This window comes from Macaca mulatta, chromosome 8, assembly GCF_049350105.2.
Source record: "Macaca mulatta isolate MMU2019108-1 chromosome 8, T2T-MMU8v2.0, whole genome shotgun sequence".
NCBI lineage: Eukaryota > Metazoa > Chordata > Mammalia > Primates > Cercopithecidae > Macaca > Macaca mulatta.
Window position 1 is genome coordinate 2402853 of NC_133413.1, and position 12393 is coordinate 2415245.

At 55.8% G+C, this 12393-nt stretch overlaps 1 protein-coding gene across 21 annotated transcripts in view; it reads left to right on the top strand.

Annotated features, from left to right (window-relative positions):
- Positions 1–12393, top strand: part of ARHGEF10 (Rho guanine nucleotide exchange factor 10) — a 145152-nt gene that overhangs the window by 21973 nt on the left and 110786 nt on the right. Inside the window, exon 1 of one of the 21 annotated variants that reach the window (XM_077942911.1) lies at positions 10067–10235. The exons of the other annotated variants lie outside the window; for them this stretch is intronic. The gene's annotated coding sequence lies outside the window, so the exon portion shown is untranslated. Of the gene's footprint in view, positions 1–10066; positions 10236–12393 lie in introns of those variants that run through there. 21 annotated transcript variants of the gene reach the window in all.

The window sequence follows — 12393 nt, forward strand, 5'->3', positions numbered from 1 at the left end:
GTCTCTGTGGGGTGGGAGTGAGGTCTCTGTGGGGAGTGAGGTCTCTGTCGGGGAGTGAGGTCTCTGTGGGGAGTGAGGTCTCTGTGGGGAGTGAGGTCTCTGTGGGGTGGGAGTGAGGTCTCTGTGGGGTGGGGAGTGAGGTCTCTGTGGGGTGGGAGTGAGGTCTCTGTGGGGAGTGAGGTCTCTGTCGGGTGGGGAGTGAGGTCTCTGTGGGGAGTGAGGTCTCTGTGGGGTGGGAGTGAGGTCTCTGTGGGGTGGGGAGTGAGGTCTCTGTGGGGTGGGAGTGAGGTCTCTGTGGGGCGGGGAGTGAGGTCTCTGTGGGGAGTGAGGTCTCTGTGGGGAGTGAGGTCTCTGTGGGGTGGGAGTGAGGTCTCTGTGGGGAGTGAGGTCTCTGTGGGGTGGGGAGTGAGGTCTCTGTGGGGAGTGAGGTCTCTGTGGGGAGTGAGGTCTCTGTGGGGCGGGGAGTGAGGTCTCTGTGGGGCGGGGAGTGAGGTCTCTGTGGGGCGGGGAGTGAGGTCTCTGTGGGGTGGGGAGTGAGGTCTCTGTGGGGTGGGAGTGAGGTCTCTGTGGGGCGGGGAGTGAGGTCTCTGTGGGGCGGGGAGTGAGGTCTCTGTGGGGTGGGGAGTGAGGTCTCTGTGGGGTGGGAGTGAGGTCTCTGTGGGGAGTGAGGTCTCTGTCGGGTGGGGAGTGAGGTCTCTGTGGGGTGGGGAGTGAGGTCTCTGTGGGGAGTGAGGTCTCTGTGGGGAGTGAGGTCTCTGTGGGGTGGGAGTGAGGTCTCTGTGGGGAGTGAGGTCTCTGTGGGGTGGGAGTGAGGTCTCTGTGGGGAGTGAGGTCTCTGTCGGGTGGGGAGTGAGGTCTCTGTGGGGAGTGAGGTCTCTGTGGGGTGGGAGTGAGGTCTCTGTGGGGTGGGGAGTGAGGTCTCTGTGGGGTGGGAGTGAGGTCTCTGTGGGGCGGGGAGTGAGGTCTCTGTGGGGAGTGAGGTCTCTGTGGGGAGTGAGGTCTCTGTGGGGTGGGAGTGAGGTCTCTGTGGGGAGTGAGGTCTCTGTGGGGTGGGGAGTGAGGTCTCTGTGGGGAGTGAGGTCTCTGTGGGGAGTGAGGTCTCTGTGGGGCGGGGAGTGAGGTCTCTGTGGGGCGGGGAGTGAGGTCTCTGTGGGGTGGGGAGTGAGGTCTCTGTGGGGAGTGAGGTCTCTGTGGGGTGGGAGTGAGGTCTCTGTGGGGTGGGGAGCGAGGTCTCTGTGGGGTGGGGAGTGAGGTCTCTGTGGGGTGGGAGTGAGGTCTCTGTGGGGAGTGAGGTCTCTGTGGGGCGGGGAGTGAGGTCTCTGTGGGGAGTGAGGTCTCTGTGGGGTGGGGAGTGAGGTCTCTGTGGGGTGGGGAGTGAGGTCTCTGTGGGGAGTGAGGTCTCTGTGGGGCGGGGAGTGAGGTCTCTGTGGGGAGTGAGGTCTCTGTGGGGTGGGAGTGAGGTCTCTGTGGGGTGGGGAGTGAGGTCTCTGTGGGGTGGGAGTGAGGTCTCTGTGGGGCGGGGAGTGAGGTCTCTGTGGGGAGTGAGGTCTCTGGGGTGGGAGTGAGGTCTCTGTGGGGTGGGAGTGAGGTCTCTGTGGGGAGTGAGGTCTCTGTGGGGTGGGGAGTGAGGTCTCTGGGGTGGGAGTGAGGTCTCTGTGGGGTGGGGAGTGAGGTCTCTGTGGGGTGGGAGTGAGGTCTCTGTGGGGTGGGGAGTGAGGTCTCTGTGGGGCGGGGAGTGAGGTCTCTGTGGGGAGTGAGGTCTCTGGGGTGGGAGTGAGGTCTCTGTGGGGTGGGAGTGAGGTCTCTGTGGGGTGGGAGTGAGGTCTCTGTGGGGAGTGAGGTCTCTGTGGGGTGGGAGTGAGGTCTCTGTGGGGTGGGGAGTGAGGTCTCTGTGGGGCGGGGAGTGAGGTCTCTGTGGGGAGTGAGGTCTCTGTGGGGAGTGAGGTCTCTGTGGGGTGGGAGTGAGGTCTCTGTGGGGAGTGAGGTCTCTGTGGGGAGTGAGGTCTCTGTGGGGTGGGGAGTGAGGTCTCTGGGGTGGGAGTGAGGTCTCTGTGGGGTGGGGAGTGAGGTCTCTGTGGGGAGTGAGGTCTCTGTGGGGTGGGGAGTGAGGTCTCTGGGGTGGGAGTGAGGTCTCTGTGGGGTGGGGAGTGAGGTCTCTGTGGGGAGTGAGGTCTCTGTGGGGTGGGAGTGAGGTCTCTGTGGGGTGGGGAGTGAGGTCTCTGTGGGGTGGGAGTGAGGTCTCTGTGGGGTGGGAGTGAGGTCTCTGTGGGGAGTGAGGTCTCTGTGGGGTGGGGAGTGAGGTCTCTGTGGGGTGGGGAGTGAGGTCTCTGTGGGGAGTGAGGTCTCTGTGGGGTGGGAGTGAGGTCTCTGTGGGGAGTGAGGTCTCTGTGGGGTGGGGAGTGAGGTCTCTGTGGGGAGTGAGGTCTCTGTGGGGAGTGAGGTCTCTGTGGGGTGGGGAGTGAGGTCTCTGGGGTGGGAGTGAGGTCTCTGTGGGGTGGGGAGTGAGGTCTCTGTGGGGAGTGAGGTCTCTGTGGGGTGGGAGTGAGGTCTCTGTGGGGTGGGAGTGAGGTCTCTGTGGGGTGGGAGTGAGGTCTCTGTGGGGTGGGAGTGAGGTCTCTGTGGGGAGTGAGGTCTCTGTGGGGTGGGGAGTGAGGTCTCTGTGGGGTGGGGAGTGAGGTCTCTGTGGGGAGTGAGGTCTCTGTGGGGTGGGGAGTGAGGTCTCTGTGGGGAGTGAGGTCTCTGTGGGGAGTGAGGTCTCTGTGGGGTGGGGAGTGAGGCACTCTGTGGGGTGGGGAGCGAGGCCCCTGTCGGGTGGGGAGCGAGGCCCCTGTCGGGTGGGGAGCGAGGCCTCTGTGGGGCGGGGAGCGAGGCCCCTGTCCTTGCTGACAGGCCACGTGATCTTGGACTTTGATTCAGAAAGCCACCGTTTAATGACAGTGCTGTGGCTCGTAAACTTAGGTAAGTTTCTAGCCAATAACTCTTATGACAAATAGAAATAGGGATAATGGCCTGGTGTCTTTTCTGAGGATTCTGTGGTACTTTAATTGTAATTTCCCCCATTATTAAGTAAACTGTGCACTGAAAAGTGCCCCTGAAGATCAGGATGCGGCAGGAGATTACTGCGACCTCAGTTCTTCCCTGCGCTCGGACACGGTTGGTGCTGGTACCTTAGATCATCACTTCTCCGGTTTTTTTCCCCATGTTTCTTTTCTACATAGTCGTAGTCATTGAATATAAATTTTTAACTTTTTTTCTGAGACAGAGTCTGGCTCTCTTGCCCAGGCTGGAGTGAAGCAGTGTGAGCTTGGCTCACTGCAACCTCTGCTTCCTGGGTTCAAGGATTCTCCTGCCTCAGCCTCCTAAGTAGCTGGGATTATAGACACCTGCCACCACGCCCAACTAATTTTTGTATTTTTAGTAGAGACAGTGTTTCACCACGTTGGCCAGGCTGGTCTTGAACTCCTGACCTCAAGTGATCTGCCTACCTTGGCCTCCCGAAGTGATGGGATTACAGGCGGGAGCCACCACATGTGGCCTGATTTTTAACATTTTGAGTGTATATTTTTATACTGGCTTTAACATTTTTATTTGTGAGCATTTTCCAGGCTTCATAAGTGTCCTTCTCAGTGGCTGCCCTCGGGGCCTCCTGGCAGGGGTGCTATTATGTGTTCCAGTGGAATCATTCCTTAGTCCATGCCCATTCCTCACCTTTATCAGGTCCCTGTGCCTTCTCCATAAATGTCCTTGGCAGCAAGTCAAGTCATCACAAGGTGAAGTGGTGTTTGTGAGGCAGCTTGTGCACCAGGAAAGATTTCAGGCTCTACTGCCCAGCTTCTGGGATTTAAATGTTGACTCTGAGGTGTGTGATCTGGTGACCTAAGCAGCCTTCAGTTTCCATCATTCCTGGAACAAACAGAACCCCTCTCATAAGTTTGGGTAGGATTTGACAAGTTAGCATCTCTAAAGTACTTAGACCTAGCTGGTAAGCACTTAGCAAATCCATTCAGAAGATGATCTGGGATTTCTCAGAATGCAAAACAGTCACACTGCCAGCTAAAGCCTTTCTCTAATTAGTAGCAAAATTCCAATGCAAATTATGTTCGGGCAAAAGAAATCAGTACAATTGGCATGTTAATGTTGGTTCACAAAAAATCATTTACCAAATACCTGGTAACTTCCGTAATGAGCTCAGACAGATGCCAGCACCCACACTGGCATCGTCTCTGGGGGCAGCATTGTTTCTAGGGGATGGACTGTTTCTGGGGGATGGACTGTTTCTGGGGGATGGACTGTTTCTGGGGATGGACTGTTTCTGGGGGATGGACTGTTTCTGGGGGATGGACTGTTTCTGGGGATGGACTGTTTCTGGGGGATGGATTGTTTCTGGGGATGGACTCTTTCTGGGGATGGACTCTTTCTGGGGATGGACTGTTTCTGGGGGATGGGCTGTTTCTGGGGGATGGGCTGTTTCTGGGGATGGACTGTTTCTGGGGGATGGACTGTTTCTGGGGATGGACTGTTTCTGGGGGATGGACTGTTTCTGGGGATGGACTGTTTCGGGGGGATGGACTGTTTCTGGGGATGGACTCTTTCTGGGGGTGGACTCTTTCTGGGGGATGGGCTGTTTCTGGGGATGGGCTGTTTCTAGGGGATGGACTGTTTCTGGGGGATGGACTGTTTCTGGGGGATGGACTGTTGCTGGGGAGTAGACTGTCTCTGGGGATGGGCTGTTTCTGGGGATGGGCTGTTTCTGGGGATGGACTGTTTCTAGGGGATGGACTGTTTCGGGGGATGGACTGTTTCGGGGGTTGGACTGTTTCTGGGGATGGACTGTTTCTGGGGGATGGACTGTTTCTGGGGGGTGGACTGTTTCTGGGGATGGACTGTTTCTGGGGGGTGGACTGTTTCTGGGGGTGGACTGTTTCTGGGGGATGGACTGTTTCTGGTGGATGGACTGTTTCTGGGGATGGACTGTTTCTGGGGATGGATTGTTTCTGAGGGATGGACTGTTTCTGGGAGATGGACTGTTTCTGGGGATGGACTGTTTCTGGGGGATGGACTGTTTCTGGGGATGGACTCTTTCTGGGGGTGGACTCTTTCTGGGGGATGGGCTGTTTCTGGGGATGGACTGTTTCTAGGGGATGGACTGTTTCTGGGGGATGGACTGTTTCTGGGGGATGGACTGTTGCTGGGGAGTAGACTGTCTCTGGGGATGGGCTGTCTCTGGGGATGGACTGTTTCTGGGGATGGACTGTTTCTAGGGGATGGACTGTTTCAGGGGATGGACTGTTTCTGGGGGATGGACTGTTTCTGGGGGAAGGACTGTTATTGGGGATGGACTGTTTCTGGGGGATGGACTGTTTCTGCTGGATGGACTGTTTCTGGGGATGGACTGTTTCTGGGGATGGATTGTTTCTGAGGGATGGATTGTTTCTGGGGATGGACTCTTTCTGGGGATGGACTCTTTCTGGGGGTGGACTCTTTCTGGGGGATGGGCTGTTTCTGGGGATGGACTGTTTCTGGGGATGGACTGTTTCTGGGGGATGGACTGTTTCTGGGGATGGACTGTTTCTGGGGATGGACTCTTTCTGGGGGATGGGCTGTTTCTGGGGATGGACTGTTTCTGGGGGATGGACTGTTGCTGGGGAGTAGACTGTCTCTGGGGATGGGCTGTTTCTGGGGATGGGCTGTTTCTGGGGATGGACTGTTTCTAGGGGATGGACTGTTTCTAGGGGATGGACTGTTTCGGGGGATGGACTGTTTCTGGGGGATGGACTGTTTCTGGGGGATGGACTGTTTCTGGGGATGGACTGTTTCTGGGGGATGGACTGTTTCTGCTGGATGGACTGTTTCTGGGGATGGACTGTTTCTGGGGATGGATTGTTTCTGAGGGATGGACTGTTTCTGAGGGATGGACTGTTTCTGGGGATGGACTGTTTCTGCTGAGGCCTCCTTCAGCACAAGCAGCTACAAACCACAGTGACACCCAGAGCCAAGAAGTGGTTATGAATAGCCTCTTGTGGACGAAGCTGTTTGCAGCCTGGTGCTTTTTAAAGGACTTTTCTTTAAACAATAGAGTTAAAAAATAAGCAGCCTTCATTCGAAATAAGAGAAAATCGTATCCTGAGTTAAACCTTCATATTAGAATCAAATATGCTCTTCAAAGCCCCAGGATAAACAATGCTTAGCTTTTATCTCTTAACTTAAAAAATGAGTATTACTTTAATCTTGTTCTCAGTGTGTTCATCATTGCATGTCTTTAAAAGTTCTTTATGGACTTGGAACAGTCAGAGCGCTGTCTGCCCACGAGGGAAGGCAGCCCGGGAATGAGTGGCCTGCTTCTCCAGGGCTGGCTGCCAGTTCTTTCCTACTCAGGGTGCTGGGGCCAGAGCTACCAGGTCTTGGTAGCTTGTGGAATAAATATTTCCCTAAAGAAAACAACATTGACGTGTTCCCTGCATCTTCTTTTGCTTTATGCGTATTGTATTTGTCGTCTTCTCTTCAGTGTCTTTGTGAAGAGGTACGCTGGGTCCTCCGTCTTAGTCCTCACGTTAAATGGCTTTGTACGCACCACACGGCCTTTCCTACTCATTGCAACGTGCCCGAGGGAGGGATTCTTTCCATTCTGTGCTTCCTTTCTATAGACGAGGGATGGGGTCTCGTGGCCAGTAAGCGAAGTTTGAACCCAGCTCTCTGACTCCAGAAGCCGTTCTCTCATCCACGACTCTGTACTTAGCATTTCTCGTGTAGACTTGTCCAGGGGCTTCAGAATAACACAGCAGGATGGGAGACGTGCCGCGCCGTGACGGGCGTATCATGGTTTCTGTTTGTTGTTAATTCAGTGGATATTGAGTGAAGCTACATTTTGGGTATTACAAATGATTTACAGTTTATAATCTAAATTGGGTAATTAAAAAAATTATAATGCATGTTAACTGTAGAATAAAAACTAAAATATAGACAAGTCATGAAAAAGAAAATATTTCACCTCTGGGAGATTGGTACTGTTAAAATTTTAGTGAATATTCTTCCAGTATTTTAGAAGTAGTCTTCTTTTTTTTCCCCTTGAAGCAAACTTTTAAATGCCGTTAATGTAAGTGATAGTGTCTGCATGGATAAGTTTCAAACATTAGCAGTTTTTCCCCTGACAAACCTGGGCTCCTCGTGTTTTTATATACATAGTTTATTTAAAATGAGAGATTAAGTTTTTTTGTTTATAGCTTTATTAAGATATAATTCATATCTTAGTACCATTTACCTATTCAAATTGTAAAGCTCAGTGGCCTTTAGTGTATTCGCAAGTATGTAGGGCCATCACACAACCAGTGCTAGTCACCCCCAGAGGCCACTCCCCACCCCAGACAGAGGGTGACTACGTTTTAAACTAAACTTAGATACTTTCTTCGTACCCTTTTGTTCATTAAGAAAAGATCACTTAAAACTAACTTCGAATTAGAAGAGCCAAAATCCAGAGCACAGACGGGAGATGCTGAGGAGGCCGTGGGGCAGCCGCGTGGACACAGACGGGAGATGCTGAGGAGGCCGTGGGGCGGCCGCGTGGACACAGACCGGAGATGCTGAGGAGGCCGTGGGGCGGTTGCGTGGGCATAGACGGGAAATGCTGAGGAGACCGTGGGGCGGTTGCGTGGACACAGACGGGAAATGCTGAGGAGGTTGTGGGGCAGCCGCGTGGACACAGACGGGAAATGCTGAGGAGGTTGTGGGGCGGCCGCGTGGACACAGACGGGAGATGCTGAGGAGGTTGTGGGGCGGCTGCGTGGACACAGACGGGAAATGCTGAGGAGACCGTGGTGTGGTTGCGTGGACACAGACGGGAGATGCTGAGGAGGGCGTGAGGCGGCCGCGTGGGCACAGACGGGAAATGCTGAGGAGGTTGTGGGGTGGCCGCGTGGACACAGACGGGAAATGCTGAGGAGGTTGTGGGGTGGCCGCGTGGACACAGACGGGAAATGCTGAGGAGGTTGTGGGGCGGCCACGTGGACACAGACGGGAGATGCTGAGGAGGGCGTGGGGCGGCCACGTGGGCACAGACGGGAAATGCTGAGGAGACCGTGGTGTGGTTGCGTGGACACAGACGGGGGATGCTGAGGAGGGCGTGGGGCGGCCGCGTGGGCACAGACCAGAGATGCTGAGGAGGGCGTGGGGCGACCCTGTGGGAAGGCAGTTTGGTGGCTTCTTCAAAGCTGAGCAATTCCTGGGTCCGCGGCCATGCCCGGCATATTTATCCAAATGAGTTGAAAACTTAATGTCCACTCAATACCTGCACACATGGGTGTCGACAGCAGCTTTATTCGTAATCACCAGAACCGAGAAGCAGCCGTGATGCCCTCAGGAGGCGAATGGATGGGTAAACCGGGCGCACTCAGACAATGGACAGTCAGTGCTCGGAAGAAAGGAGCTGCCAAGCTGTGAGAAGACATGGAGGAGCCTTAGATGCATCTTACGGAGCAAGAGAAGCCAACCTGAAAAGGCTGCATGCACACGGTGCGATTCCAACCACATGACATTCTAGAAAACAGAACTGTAGAGACAGTAACAAGATCAGTGGTTGCCAGGGGTTTGCGGGAGGGAAGGATGATAGGTGGAGCACAGGTGAGTTTTAGGGCCACGAAATTCCTTGATAATGGTGCATGCATGTCTTTACACGCTTATCCAAACCCATAGAAGGCACAGCACCCAGAGCGAGCCGACACGCACACCGTGGGCTGTAGTTAGGGACAGTACCTCAGTGTTGGGTCCTCAGTTGTAACAAGCATTCCACTCTGGCGGGGGATAGGGGATAGTGCTGGAGGCTCTCTGTAGGGGCAGGGAGTATATGAGAACTCTCTGGACCTTCCTCTCAATTTTCCTGGGAACCTAAAACTTCTCTAAAAAGTTGTATCTCTTAAAAGTAACCAAACTGGATTGGGCACGTTGGCTCATGCCTGTAATCCCAGCACTTTGGGAGCTGAGGCAGGAGGATCCCTTCCATTCAGGAGTTTGAGACCAGCCTGGGCAACACAGTGCTACCTCATCTCTACTAAAAATATAAAACTTTAGCTGGTTGTGGTGGCTCATGCCTGTAGTCCCAGCTGCTCAGGAGGCTGAGGTGGGAGGATTGCTTGAGCCCAGGAGGTCAAGGCTGCAGTGAGCTGTGATCACAACACCGCACTCCAGCGCAGGCAACAGAGCATGACTCTGTCTCAAAAAAAAAAAAAAATCATAATAACCGGCAGAAATGAATCTCTGCTTCGGACCATATGAAGACAGGCACAAGCAGAGGGGCCCAGTGGTGTGGGGGCGGCTCTCAGGCTCAGACAGGCTATTAGCTGTCTTGATAGCTCGAGACTCAGGCCTGCGAGGTCCACTAGGCTCAGGTGTCTACAAAACTTAGGATTGATAAGAATTAAATAACAGGAACAAGTGAGGCCCTTGGTCACACTGGCCACCCCGAGTACAACGGCCATGCGTGACTCGAGCTGTCCTGTGGGCCCTGTAGAACCTCTCTGTCGTCCTGGAGAGAGCCGGGGAGCAGCACCGTTTCTGTCCTGAGGGCTCGGTAGAACCTCTCCATCGTCCTGGAGAGAGCCGGGGAGCAGCACTGTTTCTGTCCTGTGGGCCCTCTAGAACCTCTCCATCCTCCTGGAGAGAACCGGGGAGCAGCTCCGTTTCTGTCCTGTGGGCCCTGTAGAACCTCTCCGTCGTCCTGGAGAGAGCCGGGGAGCAGCACCATTTCTGTCCTGAGGGCTCGGTAGAACCTCTCCATCGTCCTGGAGAGAGCCGGGGAGCAGCACCGTTTCTGTCCTGCGGGCCCTCTAGAACCTCTCCATCGTCCTGGAGAGAGCCGGGGAGCAGCTCCGTTTCTGTCCTGAGGGCCCTCTAGAACCTCTCCGTCGTCCTGGAGAGAGCCGGGGAGCAGCACCGTTTCTGTCCTGCGGGCCCTCTAGAACCTCTCCGTCGTCCTGGAGAGAGCCGGGGAGCAGCTCCGTTTCTGTCCTGCGGGCCCTCTAGAACCTCTCCGTCGTCCTGGAGAGAGCCGGGGAGCAGCTCCGTTTCTGTCCTGCAGGCCCTCTAGAACCTCTCCGTCGTCCTGGAACCTCTCCGTCATCCTGGAGAGAACCGGGGAGCAGCACTGTTTCTGTCCTGAGGGCCCTCTAGATCCTCTCCATCGTCCTGGAGAGAACCGGGGTGCAGCACCGTTTCCAGCAGCAGCATTTTAAAGATTGGACTGTCAGGTAACTTCCTCACCCTTTTTTGCATATAAACTAAAATGGGCATAGTCATATTATGCCATAATAATTGGAAACATAATGTTTCTTAAGGTTTTCTATTTCATAACTTGTTTTAGAAATGTGTGCCTCAATTGATGAGCCAATTACCTGCATACCGACAAGTGTAAATAGGTTGGTAAGAAGTCAGTGCCACCAAGGCAGCCCCAGTGGCCCTGCCGTGACAGAAACAGTCGGAATCCTGAGGCTCAAATGGCTGCTGCTGTCGGTCAGCATTAGGGCCATCCTGTCAAGCTGCTGGTGACCCACAAGGGCCGGCCCCTGAGTGCAGCAGAGCCTGCGGTTCTCCTGGAAAGTGCAGCTGTGGCCAGAGGGTAGCCTGTCCTGGGCAGGCCAGAGGAGAGGGTCAGGGGAAGAATAGTCCCCCAAACCCAAAGGCCTGGTTAGATTTGTAGATTTGGGCCGGGCACTGGCGGGTGGTTAGATCTGGGCCGGGCACTGGCGGGTGGTTAGATCTGGGCCAGGTGCTGGCGGGTGGTTAGATCTGGGTCGGGCACTGGCGGGTGGTTAGATCTGGGCCAGGTGCTGGCGGGTGGTTAGATCTGGGCCATGCGCTGGTGGATGATTAGATCTGGGCCGGGCCCTGGTGGATGATAGATCTGGGCCGGGCTCTGAGGGGTGGTTAGATCTGGGCCGTGCACTGGTGGATGATTAGATCTGGGCCGGGCTCTGAGGGGTGGTTAGATCTGGGCCGTTCGCTGGTGGATGATTAGATCTGGGCCGAGCACTGGTGGATGATTAGATCTGGGCCAGGCGTTGGTGGATGATTAGATCTGGGCTGGGCGCTGAGGGGTGGTTAGATCTGGGCCATGCTCTGAGGGGTGATTAGATCTGGGCTGTGCGCTGGTGGATGATTAGATCTGGGCTGGGCGCTGAGGGGTGGTTAGATCTGGGCTGTGCGCTGGTGGATGATTAGATCTGGGCTTGGCACTGGCGGGTGGATATTTCTGGGCCGGGTGCTGGCAGGTGGTTAGATCTGGGCCGGGCGCTGGCGGGTGGTTAGATCTGGGCCGGGCGCTGGTAGGTGGTTAGATCTGGGCCGGGCGCTGGCGGGTGGTTAGATCTGGGCCGGGCGCTGGTGGTGGTTAGATCTGGCCCGGGCGCTGGCGGGTGGTTAGATCTGGGCCGGGCGCTGGCGGGTGGTTAGATCTGGGCCGGGCGCTGGTGGGTGGTTAGATCTGGGCCAGGCGCTGATGGATGATAGATCTGGGCTGGGCGCTGGCGGGTGGTTAGATCTGGGCCGGGCGCTGGTGGGTGGTTAGATCTGGGCCGGGTGCTGGCGGTGGTTAGATCTGGGCTGTGCACTGGTGGATGATAGATCTGGGCCGGGCGCTGGCGGGTGGTTAGATCTGCGCCGGGCACTGGCGGGTCGGCATGGGCTGCACTGCCGTCTGTGTTTCCTGCTCCATGTCATGGCCTTCACGCGTGACTCTCGGAACCTGCCGTCCTGCCTGTGTGGCAGGGGCACAGAGCCTCTCCCCAGCTGCAGCCCTGCCCAGGCCCCCTTCCCTGCTTCCCTGCCATGCTGCCTACCCAGGGTGCCGGGCCCTTCCCGCCCACCTCCTGGGCTCCACAGGGACTAGTGGGTGGAGGACAGTGGGCTGTGGTGTGTCCAGCGAATGACGGCTACACTGCAGATTCCTCATCAGCTTTTTGAAACACCCATGTCATCTCAAACTACAACACGTTTTATCTCCCGAGATGCTTTCAGCAGCCCTTGATCATTTTTTTCTAGTTTGCAAACTGTGGTTTTTCTCATCAGTGTTCTCCTTCAGCCGAATGGCTCAGCTCTGAAGCTGGGCTTTTGAGGAGCAGGAATTCCTTCTGTGGCTGCAGCAGGAGTGTTGTGGGAACCGACCGGCCCAGCTTGCCTGGCTCCCGCCAGGGCCCTGGGGATGACACACGACCTTTTGTGTTGCAAAGGGCTTGGCTGAGCTTGCGGGGAAGGGGGAGGCCTCCTGGGCTGCAGGCCGGAAGTCCCGGGTCAAAGTGCTGGCAGGCTGTCTGTGCTCCCCGGGAATGTAGGTCACAGCCTTCCTTGCCTCTTCGGGCTCCCGCCGGCTGTGGGCACTCCCGGGAGTTCCTGCACCTGCCGCCAGGTGGC